Source organism: Ovis canadensis, chromosome 2, assembly GCF_042477335.2.
Source record: "Ovis canadensis isolate MfBH-ARS-UI-01 breed Bighorn chromosome 2, ARS-UI_OviCan_v2, whole genome shotgun sequence".
NCBI lineage: Eukaryota > Metazoa > Chordata > Mammalia > Artiodactyla > Bovidae > Ovis > Ovis canadensis.
The window spans coordinates 113263027-113279163 of NC_091246.1; the positions used below are offsets into that span (position 1 = coordinate 113263027).

The 16137-nt window shown below is 45.8% G+C and overlaps 1 non-coding gene across 1 annotated transcript; it reads right to left on the reverse strand.

Annotated features, from left to right (window-relative positions):
* Positions 1 to 10744: 10744 nt before the first annotated feature.
* TRNAR-ACG (transfer RNA arginine (anticodon ACG)) lies at positions 10745 to 10816 on the reverse strand. The gene has a single exon. It is a non-coding gene; the product is annotated as a tRNA-Arg (tRNA).
* Positions 10817 to 16137: the final 5321 nt, after the last annotated feature.

The following is a 16137-nucleotide window of genomic DNA, read 5'->3' on the forward strand; positions in this document are numbered from 1 at the left end:
TTGTTCCTATTCAGAATCTGAAGCAGACAAGAGCTTACCTGGGCTGTGGGATTATTGGGAGGACATACAGGTCCCTGTTTCAGCTCAGAGCTACTTGATGGTACCAACACGTTGAATATGAACTGATTACTTTGCTGGCCAAAAAATTGGCTTTCTTTGCCCAATGAAGCTGAATAAAAAGTACAGAGATAGAGTTTGGAGGAAATAGAAAAATGGCTTTAATGCTCAGCCAGTGGAGAGGGGAACACAGTAGGCTCATGCCTTAAGAACTGTGCCCTCACTTCATGAACGCTATGCTACTGCTAAGTCGCTTCAGTCATGTCCAACTGTGTGAGACCCCATAGATGGCAGCCCACGAGGCTTCCCCATCTCTGGGATTCTCCAGGCAAGAGCACTGGAGTGGGTTGCCATTTCCTTCTCCAATGCATGGAAGTGAAAGTGAAGTCTCTCAGTCGTGTCAGACTCTTAGCGACCTCATGGACTGCAGCCTACCAGGCTCCTCCGTCCATGGGATTTTCCAGGCAAGAGTACTGGAGTGGGGTGCCATTGCCTTCTCCAACATGATCTTCCAAGATCAGGGCTTGTAGTCAGGAGTCAATGATGAGGAACAAAAGTGTAAGGAGCTTGTTTTCTTCCTCTTGCTTTGTTTCAAAATCAGTCATAGGCTGGTGTCAGTAACCCAGTAATCAGGTTTGACAATTTGTGGCACTGTGGCCTTCTTTCTGATATGTAAGAAAGAAGAACTACAAGGGGCAGAGTTTGCTATAAAGATGAGCACCAGATACAGTTTGTGGTGCAAAATATAGCTCCTGCAGAGTTAGGGAGCAGAAAAGCAAACTTACTTACAGGCATGCAGAGTTAGGATCAGTTAAACTAAGAACGGTAAGAATGTTCAGGCCTGCTCACTGTTCTCTTTATCTTCATTATTTTCAGGAGATGAAACAAAAAACTCATTTCATCTTTTTTTTTTTTCCACTGAAACAATTACTCAAAGGCTCAGATCCTCTTTGGATAAAATGCTGATGTACAGAGACCAGGTAACACTAATGGTTGTGATTCCATAGATGCTATTGTTATGATTACTGGCTGGAAAGGACCTTGTGAGATAATACATTCTACTTTGCAGATGCCAACCCAAGTTTCAAAAGCAAAGTGGCTTGGCTAGTTAAAGAGCTAATGTAACAGACAAAATCTCCACAAATTTGGGATACAAATATAGTCAGAATATTTTTTATTAGATGTTTGAGCAGTGAAATGAAAATATCTCCTGAATATCAGTAAACAACAAATGTCACAGCCATCAGCGATTTCTGGCCTCCAAATGTGAATGAGGGCTCCCCAAACTGTGATCCAGTGGATGCTGACACCCCCTCCCCCATGGTGATTGCTGAGGAGCTGGGGGAATGCAAGAAACAGGGTGAACAAAGAAACAGGATTGACCCCAGATAGCTGAGGTGCACATGAAAGGAATGAATTCTGTGAGACCAGAGGCTTGCCTCCTCCAATACATAGAATGCTACATTCCTTAACTTGATACCTGATCTTTGATGTTCAGTCTACCTGCTTCCTTTGTTGCAAACTTGTATACAGCCTGACTTTCCCTCCTGATTTGAGCAGTTTTCTCAGAGTTACTGAGGTGCTATCTCCCAGTTTCGGAGTCCTAAACAGTTCCACCAATTAAAATAACACTCTACTTTCACGTTGTGAAAATATGTTTTAGTCTCCAGCATTTGATGCCTCCTTGAACGAAGACAAACACTTTGACTCTGAAGAACTTACGTCTTTCTCCTTATTACTGAGCCACCAGGGAAGCCAAGTCAATGGATACACTATAGCAAATCAAACAAAAATCTTTAGGATTGTAGAAAACCTACTTGAAACACTAACAATATAAGATGTAAATCAATAGTAAAAAGATTTTTGTTTGATTTGCTATAGTGGATCCATTAACTTGACTTCCCCGGTGGCTCAGTAGTAAAGAATCTGCCTGAAATGCAGGAGACTTGCAGGAGACACGGGTTCAATCTCTGGTCGGGAAGATCCCCTGGAGATGGAAATGGCAACCCACTCCAGTATTCTTGCCTGGGAAATCCATGGATGAAGGAGCCTGGTGGGCTACAGTCCATAGGGTCACAAAGAGTCAACAAAACAACAACAACAACAACAACAAAACATTGACTGAGGTCTCTTTTATTGAAGAAGAAAAGTTAAAATTTTACCTCCTTCTCCTTCTGCCTCTGTAACTCAGCTTGCTCCTTGCAAAGTCTAGATCACATAGGTCTCAGAAAGTGGGGACTCACAATACTGGGAACTGGAGCTTATCTCACTCACCCTTGTCCTAATCTTTGCAATCGCCCTAGCCCCCAACCCATAAACCCACTTAATCATGCCTGTCCGTGTATAAAAACTCTGTAATCCCTTTGTTTGGGGCTCAGAGCTTGGAGTGTTAACTCCTCTGGGCCCGCTGGCATAATAAACCAGAGTTCTCCAACTCTCTAAGTGTGGTGCTTGGTTTCTTGAGTACTGGTTCCTGAAGCATTTCTGGAGGCCCCAGCGAGATTCCAACCACGCTGGCCCCTTTGAGTCACAGGACTGGTGGCTCAGTAGAGGAGCCCCAAGATGAACGAGGAGGCGCGTCACCTGACGGTATTCCGGATTCTCTTTTGGACTGGTGTTCTGACACTCCAGAGGACCGAGCCCTGACCAGGGTCATTGGAGGACCTGATCAACTCACCAGGATCAGCCACAGGTAAAGGTAAGACCCCAGGGCCCATCCCCAAGCAGGAAATCCTACCCTAACGGGTAGAAGAGGAGACTGATCACCTCCTTGGAGCTCGCAGGAAAGGAGCATCAGAGAAGGAGACCTGGGGACTCTGGAAAAGGGAAGTATTGTGATAACCTCTGAATGATTGTGTATACATGATTGCTGATTGAAGGAAGTAAAAGTGAGCTCCACAGTCCTCAGACTAGGGAGCCTGAGAGGGTCCAGAACATGTGGTTCCATGACGACCTCATAAGGCTCAAAGATGGTGCCAGTCTCTGAGGGATTTGATCCCTCCTAGTGAGGCTGGTCTGGGTGAGGGGGTTTATACCAACCTGCCAATATTAAGAAGTGTCTTAGATCTCCCTCGGGAGAGCGGCCAGGTAGAAGAAAAATGAACATGAATGAGCGTGAGGCCTGAATCACTTGCGCTTCAGGTTTGATTGTGTGGCTTCACGGCCTTCATGGCTATGGAGTCTGAGTGGGCCTTAGCTTGCAGTTCCATGGTGACTTCATATGGCTCAAGGCGGTGTCTGCCTCTGGGGGACCCAGTCCCTCCCTGTGAGACAGATCTGGATCAGGGGTTTATACTGATCCACCAATGCTAAGAGGCACCTAAGTTCCCCCTGGGGAATGCAGCCAAGTGGGCACCTCAACGGCCTCCTCCTTTGAGGGTGCACCCACCCTTGCTTGTCTTTGTGCCACCGACTCGGGGCAGGATACACAGGGAGGGAGAAATTATTGGTTACCTGCTATTCTTCTGTGGACTGACTCCTTAAGCTGATATCTAAGGGATTAGGTTTTCCTCAAAATCCTGCCAGGTAGAGTACATTTGTCAACATGGGGGGAAGTTCCTCTAAGCCAACAGTTTTAGATCGCATGATAAAGAACTTTAAGAAGGGCTTTGTAGGAGATTACTGAGTCAGGATGACCCCCAGGAAGCTTCGTAATTTATGTGAGCTCCATTGGTCATTCGTTAACTTTGGATGGCCGCCAGAGGGCACTTTCCACCTGCCCACTGTCCAAGCTGTGCTCCAGGTAGTCACCGGGACGCCAGGACGTCCAGATTAGTTTCCATTTGTAGATTCCTGGCTTCTAATAGCACAGGCCCTTCCCCCATGGGCAAGATTTTGCATAAACAGACAGGGACAGAGGAGGGTATTTGTGGCACAACCACTCAGAAAAAAAGAAAGAAGGAAAAAAACCTATATTCCAGGGAGATCCAGTGGAAGACCCACTACTGCCCCCGCCATATGTTACCCTGACTCCGCAAGCTCCGGCACAGCCAGCGCCAGACTCATTGCCAGACAGTCTACCCCACCACCCCCCGGTGTCCCCTGCACCACCTCATGAGCAAGACTCCAGCCCTGAGCCAGTAGGGAAGTGGCTCTGCTCAGCCAAACAATCTAACTAGCTGGCTGCTGCCCAGCAGATGCCACTGCGAGAAACTCAAGGTCCTCAAGAAGTGGACAAGGACGGCTCAGTCCAGCCTGATGGCTCCATCCTCTATTATCAGCCCTTCAGCAATACTGATCTGAACTGAAAACAGCGTAACCCAGCATACTCTGATAAAACATAGGCTATGACTGACCTCCTAGAGTACATTTTCCACACCCATCAGCCTACATGGGACGACTGTTGCCAGCCCCTTATGTCTCTCTTCACCACTGAAGAAAGGCAATGCGTCTCAACAGAAGCCCAAAAATGGCTCCGAGGACAAGCCCCCCAGAGGTCTTAGATGTGGAAGAATGGGCACCAGAAGCCAGAGATGAGACCTAATTGGGATTTCAAACCAGAGAAGGACAAGAAATCCTGAGTCACTACCATGATGCCCTTTTACATGGACTTCGAGTGGGAGACAAAAAACCCAGCAATATGTCCAAAATTACAACAATAATTCAAAAAGCGGATGAGATCCTCACTAATTTCTGTGAAAGAATGTGTGAAGCATTCCAGACATACACCCGGGTTGACCCTGAGACAGCCGAGAATCAATGGATGATTAACGCTGCCTTTGCGGCTCAATCCTGTGCAGACATCCAATGGAAGCTCCAAAAGCTGGAAAGCTTCTCTGTGATGAATGCCACACAGCTCCTGGAGGTAGCAAATAAAGTCTCTGTGAACCAAAACTGTGAAGCCCAACAAGAAACAGATTAAAAAACAAACAGAAAGCAGCCTGGCTGGCAGCAGCACGGAGGAGCTCAGATCCAGTGAAACAGACCATTCCCTCGTGGAAAGGGGAAACTAAGCCGTGACCACCACTATGCTACAACGAGTGTGCCCATTGCAAAGAGACCAGACACTGGAGAGATGAGTGCCCCCATCTCAGAGGGACATCTAAAGGGTCAAAGCAGTTCAGTCAACCCAACAAAGAAATCTCGCTCTCTGAAACCTTATCGACCTGGCTGGAGCAGAATCAGTCTAGGGAAGACAGGGCTCCCTGATCCTGGACCCTCGGGAGCCGACGGTCACGATGAAAGTAGAGGGCCAATCATCGACTCTTATGGTGGATACTGGAGCTGAACACTTCGTGGTAACCACACCTGTGGCTCCCCTCACAGGCCGAACAGCAACTATTGTCAGGGCCGCAGGGGACAGGGCAGCCCGCTCATTTTGCAAGGCCTGTTCTTGTCCCCTAGGGAGCCATCTGGTGACTCATGAATTTTTGTACTCACCGGAATGCCCCATTACCTGCTGGGTAGAGACTTACTGACCAAACTGGAGGCACAAATCACCTTTGTCCCCGGAAAGCCTGTCAGCCTCACTCTAGGGAGCCAATCGGCTCTGATGACGGTCGTGCCCATGCCCAGGGAAGGTGAAGGCTTCTCTATTCCTCAGGGAGGGAACAAATAACCCCCCCCCCCGCCCCCCGCCTGCTAAATAATTCCCTTATGTCTGGGCAGAGAAGGGACCCCCAGGTTTGGCCAAAAACCATGCCCCCTTTGTAGTGGACCTGAAGCCAGGAGCCACTCCTGTTAGACAGAAACAATATCCAGTACCACAGGAGGCATGCCTGGGAATTCCAACCACATCCAGTGCCTATGAGATGCCGAGATCCTAATAGAATGTCTGTCTCCCTGAGACACTCTGCTCTTACCAGTCAAAGAGTCTGGAGGGAACTAATCGATTATGGCCCTGTCCCGGACCTGCACTCCATCAACAGTTCAGTGATCACCATCAAACCAGTGGTCCCAAATCCCTACACTCTCCTGAGTCTCTTTATCTGCTCAGACAAGCCAGTTCACATGCGTCAATCTCAAGGACTCATTCTTCTGCCTCCAGCTGCCCTTGTTTGCCTTTGAATGGCAAGATCCACACACTGGGAGAAAGACACAGATGACTTGGACTTGACTGCCACAAGGCTTCAAAAACTCGCCTACCCTGTTTGGTGAAGCCCTGGCTGCGGACCTTGCTGCCCAGAGAAACATTAAACTGCACCCTACTCCAGTACGTGGATGACCTGTTACTAGCCAGTCCCACCCAAGGGAACTGCTGGAGAGGCACCAAACTACTGGAGCTGGCTCTACTCTCCACCACAGGGTACAAGGTGTCATGGAAAAAGGCTCAGATCTGCAGACAGGAGATCAAGCACTTGGGGTTTGTCATCTCAAAAGCACTCGGGCACTCGGACACTCGGGCATGAGAGGAAACGAGCCATCTGTTCAATACCTCAGTGGAGCACCAAGAAAGAAGTCTGCGAGTTGCTTGAGGCTGCCAGATTCTGCTGGATCTGGATACTGGGTTTCTCTGAAATTGCCAAGCCTTTGTTTAAAGCCACAGAGGGTCTGGTAAGGACTGCCTAGAGTGGTGACCAGAGCAGGGAAAGGCCTTCGAGGAGATAGACTCTTGACCAGTGCTCCAGCATTAGGGCTGCAGATGTGACACGGGACTTTAACCTCTTTATACGTGAGAAGAATCCCACGGCAGTGGGGGTCCTCACACAAACAGCTGGGCCATGGCAGTGCACAGTTGCATTCCTGTCCAAACAACTGGATCCAGTGGCTGCAGGGTGGCCGCCAGGCATCCGGGCCTGAGCTGCTACTGTGATTTTGGTCAGAAAAACAGATAAGCTTACTCTAGGACAAAATATAAATTTAAAGGTTCCCCATGCTGTTTCTGCCCTGATGAACACCCAGGGGCATAAGTGGCTGACCAACTGCAGGATGACTCACTATCAAGGACTGCTTTGCGAAAACCCTCAGGTCCAACTCAAGACTGTGTGGACACTGAACCCCACCACCATTTAACCTACTGAAGTGGGATCAAAAGTATGAGGAGGTCATAGATGAAATTTACTTGAGCCGGCAGGACTTGACAGACATTCCCCTCCACAACCCAGAACTGGAACTGTTCACTGATGGAAGCAGTTTCATCCAAGATGGACAGTGCAAAGCAGGCTCTGCCATAGCAACAACTGACAAGATAGTGAAGGCTGAGGCCTTGCCACAGGGTGGTCAGCACAATGGGCTGACTATGGGCACTAGCCCAGGCACTAAGGCATGCCGAAGAGAAACGTGTCAACATCTATACTGATTCAAGGTATGCCTTTGCTACTTTACACATTCATGGAGCCATTTATAAAGAAAGGGGACTATTGGCAGCAGGGGGAAAGGAGATTAAAAACAGAAAAAAATTCTTCAGCTGTTAGAAGCAGTCTGGAAGCCTTCCCAAGTGGCAGTCATCCATTGTAAAGGCCGTCAGTGAGGAACTGATGCATTCAGCAAAGGGAATCGGTTGGCAACCAGGCAGCCAAGGAGGCGGTGACCCAACTGAACCCCACAGTGGGCCCTGAGTCAATCTTTAAGGTCTTCTTGTCACCAGAATTGCCTCCATACCCAGGGTATACCAAGGAAGAAGATCAGTGGGCTCTAAATGAGGGAGGGATACAAGCAAAGGAGGGCTGCTGGAAGCTCCCAGACCAGACTCTTTGTCTCCAGCAGTATAGCAGTCCAGCTGGTAAAACAACATCATGACACAACTCATTCAAGAAAAACTACCTGGAGAGTTTACTGAGCCCCTACTCTTTCATTCCTAAGCTCCCAACCCTGTGTGCCCAGTCCAGTGCTAGATGTGTGACTTGTGCACAAAGCAAAGCCAGCCAAGGACCAAGACCCAACCCAGGGGGGCAGACAGTTGGGACACTGCCCTCTGAAGATCTAGAAGTGGACTTTACTAAAGTCAAGCCCTATAGGGACTCTAAGTATTTACTTGTGGTAGTCTGCACCCACTAGGAATGGGCAGAAGCCTACCCCGTGTGCACTGAACAGGCACGAGAAGTGGCCAAGGCCTTACTAAGAGACATAATCCCGAGATATGCGCTGCCTCTCTCTATAGGGTCTGACAGTGGGCCAGCTTTTGTGTCTGAGAGAATCCAAACTTTATCCAGGATACTGGGAATCAAATGGAAGCTTCACATTGCTTACAGGGTACAGAGCTCAGGGAAAGCTGAATGCATGAATTGGACCCTCAAGACTACATTAGCTAAACTCTGTCAGGAGACCCAGTTATCTTGGGTCAACATGTTATCCCTAGCCTTACTCAGACTCTGATGCACCCCAAGGTCCTAGTCTCCCTTTGAGATCTTATATGGGAGAACACCCCGAGTGATAGGAAAACTCAAGGGAGACCCCCAGCAACTAGCTGACCTGGAGATGTCCTGACACCTCCAGGCCCTGGGAAAAGTCTTCCACCATATTGCCTGAGAAACCTTAGAAAGGACACCCATTCCTTTGGGCAACTGGGTTCCTCCTTATTAGCCAGGAGATGAGATACGGGCTAAAGACTGAAAAAAGGAACCACTTCAGCCAGTTTGGATAGGCCTTCACACCGTTGTCCTGTCGACCCCTACTGCTGTTAAAAGTTACAGGTGTCACCCCTTGGATCCACCACACCAGAGTCAAGAAGGCAGCAGCTTCCTGTGATGAGGACACTTGGAAAACATTTTGGGACCCCAAAAAACCTCTCAAGAGGGGGTTGCGAAAAGAACAGCCCTCACCCACCAAGGACACTGAGCCGTGTTCTAGTCACTCTAGAAGCTGACTAGTCAATGCACGGCAGAAGCTTGAGGATCCAGCTATCAAAATTTCAATGGATTTTCATTGTCTACCCTGGCCTGTATCCCTGATTGGTATTATTGCTGTGCTCTTCACTACAGGACTAGCTTCAGTCACACCTCAAGACTGGGTGCCGGCGACGGAATGACACACCAACACTGCAGAGTGGTTTAAATCTTTATATTTTAACACTTGCTTCTTACAGCTGCTTTATTTTATATCTTTTGCACAACCCCCTACAGGGCAAGCTGCCAAGCACTATGATTCAGAGACTATACAGTGCGCAGGCGCAGGGCGAGATAACCTTTACCTTGGCTTATTTACTGCAGCTAAGACTTTGTTTTGGGGAACTTCTTTATCAACTTAGAATCCGTTTTGTCCCAAGGTCTGTTCCTTTTGAGGAATCAGAGAAACATCCTTGTGTGCAAACAATGTTCTTTTCCCATGGGAACAAATAGGATTTTTAGCTGAACATCTCGTTTGCAAGAATGCTCAGCCCTGGTTGAGAGTCTCGTTTGCAAGCACTTCTCAATCTTCCTTAAACCTAGTTCCCTACACTGGGCAGAACATCTCGTTTGCAAGAATGTCCAGCCCTGGTTGAGAGTCTCGTTTGCAAGCACTTCTCAACCTTCCTTAAATCTAGTTCCCTACACTGGGCAGAACATCTCGTTTGCAAGAATGTCCAGCCCTGGTTGAGAGTCTCGTTTGCAAGCACTTCTCAACCTTCTTTAAACCTAGTTCCCTACACTGGGCAGAACATCTCGTTTGCAAGAATGTCCAGCCCTGGTTGAGAGTCTCGTTTGCAAGCACTTCTCAACCTTCTTTAAACCTAGTTCCCTACACTGGGATTTGGGTCAGAAGCTGTGCTTAGCTGTCTGTTATCTTGTTGTAGTGGGAAACTTCATTCTTTTTAGATGTCTTTGATGATTGATTCTCCCTACTAACTAAATTGCTCCACAGTATAGCTGATCCCCCTTCACAATAAGCTCAGTTGCTATAGCCGTGACCACCCAAAGATGGGGAGAAAACCTTTTGCTAGTGTTCAGTTATCTGTTATGTGCAGGCTGCTGTGCAGTCTTTTGGTGCCCTTGCTGTAACAGATGGTGCCGTTCCTTATCCATCATGCACCTGTCAACATTACAGTCAACCCTTTGAAAAACGCTTACTTGACCATCAGCTAGAAGAATGTATAGATAGCCAACCCTATAGGCCAACCACCTACTGCCTTCATAACTCTGTGATGTATATCCAGGGGCCTGGGTGCCAAAAAATGTTTTCAAGTTATGCCCTCTATGGGTGCTACCTTTTCCCCACTAGAGGATCCAAACTGGTGCCCATTCAGAGGATCTGACACTGTGGCATTGCCATCATGCCCCTGTGCCTCCATCTACCCCCAAATGCCATGCAGATTGTTACAACCCATTACAGGTGTCTGTCTGACAAAAAAAAATGGAAAAACCTACTGGACAGGGACAATAAAGCAGACAAATGAAATCAGGGACCAACTTTGCCCTAAAAACCAGTCTCTGACTGTTGGCAGTATGACCCAGGTTACAGAGTTAACTCCCCCTTAGATCCTTGTCTGTACCAGTTTCTCAACACAACTCGTCGCCTTCTTAATAACAGCAACACCCAGCTGGCCAGGGGTTGCTGGGTTTGCCTATCCTTAGGAGCTCCATGGTACTTAGCTACACCAGTGCCATCATACAACAGCCATGGGAACTCCTACATATCCACACTGACAAGGGCCAGTCTTAAGGACAATTGAGTTAACTCAAAAGGCTCCAGAATGCTTTACAAATGATCAAGTTGCTCAGTCATGTCTGACTCTTTGCAACCCCATGGACTATAGCCTTCCAGGCTCCTCTTTCCATAGTATTTTCCAAGCAAGAAACCTGGAGTGGATTTCTATTTCCTTATCCAGAAGATCTTCCCAACCCAGGGATTGAACCTGGGTCTCCTGCATCGTAGGCAGAGGCTTTACCGTCTGAGCCACCAGGGAAGTCCAAACCTGTAGGCAATTTAGCCAGGGACCAATATAATCAAACTTTAAAAGGTGAGTGGCCCATTCGTTCTCCCACAAACACAATATGGTGCCACCCCCATCAAGGCCTTTTCTTTGTTTGTGGGACAGATGCTTACTTATGTATACCAGTCAAATGGATGGACCTTAGGTTTCCTTACCTTTCCTCACTCCGCAGATGAATATCGTTCCTAACAACCAGACTCTCACCATACCTTTGGCAGCACATATGTGGTCAAAAAGAACCATCCAGTTTATACCCCTACTAATTGGCCTGGGAATTACGGCTGGAATAGTATGGGAATAGGAGGAATTGCTTCATCAACCACCTTTTACTGTACACTATCCAAGGATTTCACAGATGACATTGAGAGAGTTGTCTTCTTAACCTGATGACATCTAACAATCCTAAGATGGATTGATGTGACTATGGACATAATATGACTTTTAATTTTGATTTTGACTTGTTTTATGACTATTTTGCCTTGCATCTGTAACTGTGTAATTACAGTTTAAGCCCTGAGATTTCTTTGGAAGGAATGATGCTAAAGCTGAAACTCCAGTACTTTGGCCACCTCATGCGAAGAGTTGACTCATTGGAAAAGACTTTGATGTTAGGAGGGATTGGGGGCAGGAGGAGAATGGGATGACAGAGGATGAGATGGCTGGATGGCATCACTGACTCGATGGATGTGAATCTGAGTGAACTCCAGGAGTTGGTGATGGACAGGGAGGCCTGGAGTGCTGAGATTCATGGGGTTGCAAAGAATCGGACCTGACTGAGTGACTGAACGGAACTGAACTAGTCGCATGAAGGCTTTTAAGTTACAAATGGTTGTCCAAGCTCCTACAAGTGCCACAGCCTCCTCCAACTATTACTTGGGGCCTCTGGATCAGAGACCCTCAATATGAGGGTTAGGAGAATATGTTGCCTTAACAATTTAGGGACCATGCCCCTAAACAAGAGGAAGTAGTTATGGAACAAAAACAACACCCCTTTCCCTTGGCAACATAATTTTCCTAAAAGAAAAGGGGGGAATGAAAGAGTCATTTCCTAGGCAGATTGAGGAGAGAGGAGTCTGGAGTTCTCAAGGAGGAAGAAAGAACAAACGTTTCCCCCCCTCCACATTCCTTAGAATTATATAACAACAAGGTATCCTGCTTGAGGACAGTCTCTGGAAAAAAACTTCTGGCTAATTCTGTTATCTTAAAATGTAGATTATGGGAGTAGGTCTAGTGAGGTCTTTACAACCTCCAGACATTCTTTTGATTCACTGTAATAACTAGAGAGTATATAATTCCATTGCTAACACTAGCAAGGGGGTGCTCTTTCTGCCCCCTTCTGATGCCTATGTCAGAGGCTTTCTCTATCTCCTTTATACTTTAATAAAACTTTATTACACAAAAGCTCTGAATGATCAAGCCTCGTCTCTGGCCCGGGATTGAATTATTCTCCTCCAGAGGCCAAGAATCCCTGCGTCTTTTCCACAACAACCTTTCACTCAGTGATAAGTGCAAAGAAATAGAGGAAAACAGTACAATGGGAAAGACTAGAAATCTCTCTCTTATGGAGAAGGAAATGGCAACCCATTCCAGTACTCTTGCCTGGAGAATCCCTGGTAGGCTAGAGATACCAAAGGAACATTTCATGCAAAGATGGGCACAATAAAGGACAGAAATGATATGGACCTAAGAGAGGCAGAAGATATTAAGAAAAGGTGGCAAGAATACGCAGAAGAACTATACAAAAAAAGATATCCACCACCCAGATTATCATGATGGCATGATCATTCAACTAGAGCCAGACATTCTGGAATGCGAAGTCAAGTGGGCCTTAGGAAGCATCAGCACGAACAAAGCTAGGGGAGGTGATGGAATTTCAGTTAAGCTATTTCAAATCCTAAAAGATGATGCTGTGAAAGTGCTGCACTCAATATGCCAACATATATGGAAAACTCCTCAGTGGCCACAGGACTGGAAATGGTCAGTTTTCATTCCAATCCCAAACAAACTCAATGCCAAAGAATGCTCAAACTACTGCACAATTGCACTCATCTCACATGCTAGTAAAGTAATGATCAAAATTCTCCAAGCCAGGCTTCAATAATACGTGAACTATGAACTTTCTGATGTTCAAGCTGGTTTTAGAAAAGGCAGAGGAACCAGAAATCAAAATGCCAACATCCATTGGATCATCAAAAAAGCAGGAGAGTTCCAGAAAAAAACATCTATTTCTGCTTTATTGACTATGCCAAAGCCTTTGACTGTGTGGATCACAACAAACTGTGGAATATTCTGAAAGAGATGGGTATACCTGACCACCTGACCTGCCTCTTGAGATATCTGTATGCAGGTCAGGAAGCAACAGTTAGAACTGGACATGGAACAACAGATTGGTTCCAAATAGGAAAAGGAGTACATCAAATCTGTATATTGTCACCCTGCTTATTTAGCTTATATGCAAAGTACACCATGAGAAACACTGGGCTAGAACGAGCACAAGCTGGAATTAAGATTGCTGGGAAGAATATCAATAACCTCAGATATGCAGATGATACCACCCTTATGGCAGAAAGCGAAGAAGAACTAAAGGGCCTCTTGATGAAAGTGAAAGAGGAGAGTGAAAAAGTTGGCTTAAAGCTCAACATTCAGAAAGCTAAGGTCATGGCTTCTGATTCCATCACTTTATGGCAAATAGATGGGGAAACAGTGGAAACAGTAGCAGATTATTTTTGGCCCCGAGATCACTGCAGATGGTGACTGCAGCCATGGAATTAAAAGAGACGTACTCTTGGAAGAAAAGTATGACCAACCTAGACAGCAGGCTAAAAAGCAAAGACAGTTCTTTGCCAACAAAAGCGCATCTAGTCAAAGTTATGAATTTTTCAGTAGTCATGTATGGATGTGACAGTTGGAATATAAAGAAAGTTGAGTGCCGAAGAATTGATGCTTTTGAACTGTGGTGTTGGAGAAGACTCTTGAGAGTCCCTTGGACTTCAAGGAGATCCAACTAGTCCATCCTAAAAGAAATCAGTCCTGAATTTTCATTGGAAGGACTGATGCTGAAGCTGAAGCTCCAATACTTTGGCCACCTGATGCAAACGGCTGACTCATTTGAAAAGACCCTGATGCTGGGAAAGATTGAGGGCAGGAGGAGAAAGGGACTACAGAGGATGAGATGGCTGGATGGCATCACCAACTCAATGAGTTTGAGTAAACTCCAGGAGTTGGTGATGGACATGGAGGCCTGGCATGCTGCAGTCCATGAGGTTGCAAATAGTCGAATATGACTGAGCAACTGAACTGGAACTGAAACAAAGTAGAAATAGAATCACACACATTGCAAACAAACTTAAAGTTATCAAGAGGGAAAAGTAGAAGGGAGGGGTAAACTGAGAGATTGGGATTGAAATATACAAACTAACCTGTCTAAATAGATAGCTAGTAAGAACCTAGTGCGTGGAGAAGGAAATGGCAACCCATTCCAGTATTCTTGCCTGGAAAATCCCATGGACAGAAGAACCTGGTAGGCTACAGTCCATGGGGTTGCAAAGAGTTGGAGATGACTGGGCAACTTTACTAAGAATCTACTGTATAGCACAGGAACCCTACTCAATACTCTGCAATAATCTATATTGGAATAGAATCTTAAAAAGAGTCAAACTATGTTTATGTATGACTGATTCACTCTGCTATATAGCAGAAGCTAAATAACATTGGAAATCAACTGTATTCCCATAAAAATTAATTTAAAAAGAGTAAGTGTAAAGCAATAATACAAAGCAAAAGATAACATTGTCCAAATAGTATTTTCTTTTCAGAATCTCAACATTTTGCACATTAAACTATATAATTTATTTAATGAGAGATTGTATTAGGCAGATTTTATTTTGCAAACTCTACAGTTACAGCTAAAAATTAATAAGGAGCATTGGATTTAAAAAATGGTTCAGTTCAGTCTCTCAGTCGTGTCCAACTCTTTGCGACCCCATGGACTGCAGCATGCCAGGCCTCCCTGTCCATCACCAACTTCCGGAGTTTACTCAAACTCATGTCCATTGAGTCGGTGATGCCATCCAGCCATCTCATCCTCTGTAGTCCCCTTCTCCTCCTGCCCTCAATCTTTCCCAACATCAGGGTCTTTTCAAATGAGTCAGTTCTTCACATCAGGTGGCCAAAATATTAGTTTCAGCTTCAGCATCAGTCCTTCCAATGAATATTCAGGACTGACTTCCTTTAGGATGAATTAGTTGGATCTCCTTGCAGGCCAAGGGACCCTCAAGAATCTTCTCCAAAGTCACAGTTCAAAAGCATAAATTCTTCAGTGCTCAACTTTCTCTATAGTCCAGCTCTCACACTCATACATGACTACTGGAAAAACCATAGCTTTGACTAGACAGACCTTTGTTGGCAAAGTAATGTCTCTGCTTTTTAATATGCTGTCTAAGTGATACATAAATACTAAAAATATATTAAAATCACAAAAAAATAATAAGAAAAAACAGTGAAAATATATATGTATAAGAGAAAATATATGTATAGGAGAAACAAAACACAAACAGCAAGGCAGTAAATTTAAATTTAGTCATATTTATAAAACCACTATTAAAATGTATAGCAATCCAATCAATGTACAGTATGGTGTTGATGTTGTTCAGTGGCTAAATCTCATGTGACTCTGCAACCCCATGGACTGCAGCACGTCAGGCTTCCCTGTCCTTCACTATCTCCTGGAGTTTGTTCAAACTCATGTCCATTGAGTCAGTGATATCATCTCATCCTCCATCGTTCCCTTCTCCTTTTGTCAGTGAGCTGGCTCTTCGCATGATGTGACCAAAGTATTGAAGCTTCAGCTTCAGCACCAATCCTCCCAGTGAATATTCAGGGTGGATTTCCTTTAGGATTAACCAGTTTGATTTCCTTCCTGTTCAAGGGACCCTCAAAAGTCTTCTCCAACACCACAGTTTGAAAGCAGCAATTCTTCGGCACTCGGCCTTCTTTATATTCTAACTCTCATATCCATACGTGACTACTGGAAGAACCATAGCTTTAACTATACGTAGCTTTGTCAGCAAAGTGATGCCTTTGCTTTTTAATACCCACTCTAGGTTTGTCATAGCTTTTCCTTCAAGAAACAAACGGCTTTTGATTTCATGGCTGCTCACCATCCACACTGGTTTTGGTGCCCAAGAACATAATGTAGAGCATGGTGACTATGGGCTTCGCTGGTGGCTCAGAGGTTAAAGCGTCTGCCTCCAATGCAGGAGACCAGGTTCGATCCCTGGGTCGGGAAGATCCCC